The sequence below is a fragment of the Neltuma alba genome, unplaced genomic scaffold (genome assembly GCF_004799145.2).
Source record: "Neltuma alba isolate B1F8T4 unplaced genomic scaffold, ASM479914v2 tig00010887_pilon, whole genome shotgun sequence".
Lineage (NCBI taxonomy): Eukaryota > Viridiplantae > Streptophyta > Magnoliopsida > Fabales > Fabaceae > Neltuma > Neltuma alba.
In genome coordinates this window covers 552233-554370 of record NW_021635675.1, presented here as the reverse complement: position 1 = coordinate 554370, position 2138 = coordinate 552233, and the positions used below count along the sequence as shown (strand labels likewise).

The 2138-nt window shown below is 38.4% G+C and overlaps 1 pseudogene; it reads left to right on the top strand.

Moving 5' to 3' along the window:
- The first annotated feature begins 698 nt into the window (after positions 1 to 698).
- On the top strand, positions 699 to 1305 carry LOC114759735 (uncharacterized; annotated as a pseudogene).
- The last annotated feature ends 833 nt before the right edge of the window (positions 1306 to 2138 follow it).

Sequence of the window (2138 nt, the reverse complement as noted above, 5' to 3'; positions counted from 1 at the left end):
ACAAGAAGAGGATTTGTGTCCCTAATAATGAGGAAATCAAAAGGACTATTCTAGAAGAGGCGCATCGAAGTAATTACACGATACACCCAGGGATAACCAAGATGTACCAAGACCTGAAAAGGAACTATTGGTGGCCAAAAATGAAGAGGGATGTCACGGACTTTGTAATGAAATGTCTGACATGTCAAAAGGTCAAGATAGAACATCAGAGACCTCCAGGACTATTAAAGAATCTTGATATTCCCCAATGGAAATGGGATAGTATTTCCATGGATTTCATTACTGGTATGCCAAGAACCCCGGCTGGCTATGATGCGATATGGGTAATTGTAGATAGATTGACTAAGTCAGCGCACTTCCTGCCTATCAAGAGTACTTACTCGTTAGAACGATTGACAAAGCTGTATATAGATGAGATTGTTCGACTTCATGGAGTGCCGGAGTCTATCATTTCAGATAGGGACCCGAGGTTTACATCGAACTTCTGGCAGTCATTACATGAAGCCATGGGCACCAAGCTCAAGTTTAGTACTGCTTATCATCCTCAGACTGATGGACAGACTGAGAGGACTATTCAGACTCTCGAGGACATGTTGAGGGCTTGCGCTATAGAGCTAAAGGCAGTTGGGACACTCACTTGTCATTAGCAGAGTTTGCCTACAACAACAGCTATCACGCTAGCATTCAGATGGCACCATATGAGGCTTTATACGGGAGGAAATGTAGATCTCCACTTTGTTGGACTGAATTAAGTGAAAGAACAATTATTGGCCCAGATTTAGTGGACATCACAACTAGAAAGATTGAGCTGATCAAGCAGAAGTTATTGATGGCCCAAAGTCGACAGAAGAGTTATGCGGACCGTCGGAGACCTTTAGAATTTGAAGTGGGTGATCATGTATTTCTGAAGGTTTCACCTGTCACTGGTGTTGGTAGATCCATCAAAGCCAAGAAGCTTACACCCCGATTTATGGGTCCTTATGAGATTTTGGAGCGGATTGGACCTGTTGCATATCGAATTGCGCTGCCGCCACATCTTTCCAGTTTACACGACGTGTTCCACGTGTCACAGTTGAAAAAGTATCATCCCGATCCGTCTCATGTTATTAAGCCTGAAGAGGTGGAATTGCGAGATAATTTGACTTATCCAGCAGAACCAGAGCGGATTTTGGACGTTAAGGATAAACAATTAAGGAACAAAACTATCCGTCTTGTTAAAGTCTTTTGGAAGGGCATGAGTCCGGTGATGCTACTTGGGAGACAGAGGAACGGATGCGTTATGAGTACCCTTACCTGTTTTCTTAGTAAGCACTTTGAGTTACTTTTGTTTTTATTTCTTGTTGTGGTTGTTTGAATTTTGGGGACAAAATTCTTATTAGGTGGGGAGAATTGTAATATCCTTTTAAAAAAATTCAAAAAAAAAGTAATTGAAAAATAATATAATATAATATAATATAATAAATTTTATTATAATTAAAATTAAAAAAAAAAACAAAAGTCCAACTTTCCACCGAATATCGGTGGAAAGTTGGAGGAGGGGTGGAAAATTTGGGGGGGGGTGGAAACGTGGGGTTGGGTTTGAAAAACCCCCTCCCCCAATAATTGTGTGGGGGTGTTAAATACCCCCCACAACCCATTTCCCCCCCACGGCAGGCGCAAGAAGGAGCAAGAGAGAGGGAGAGAGAGAGAGGAAGTGGTGTGAGCGAGAGAATCATACCGGTGAAGCAGAGGGCAAGCTTTGAAGATATTTTAGGTACATGAAATTATCTCTTTTCATCAAACTTTCTTCATAAATATTTCATATATATTTTATGCTTCCTAATAGTAGTATTAATAGTGATTAGAGAAAATTTTGAGACTTATATATGATATAAGTATTGAGTTTTGACAAAAGATGACTATAGAAATTTAGAAGTAAATGAGTTGTTAATTTTAATCGGTTTAGATTTCTCTATTTGCTAGTTTTAGTATTTAAAATTAATTTATTTAGTGGAAAATCTGTTATGTATGAGATATACCATATTTTTACCGATTAAATTCAAGTTAAATAATTTATTTGGATTGTTTGATATATTATTGAGATTTTAATCGGTTTAGTTTTATTTATTGGGTGACTGGAGGTTTTAAAATAATTATTG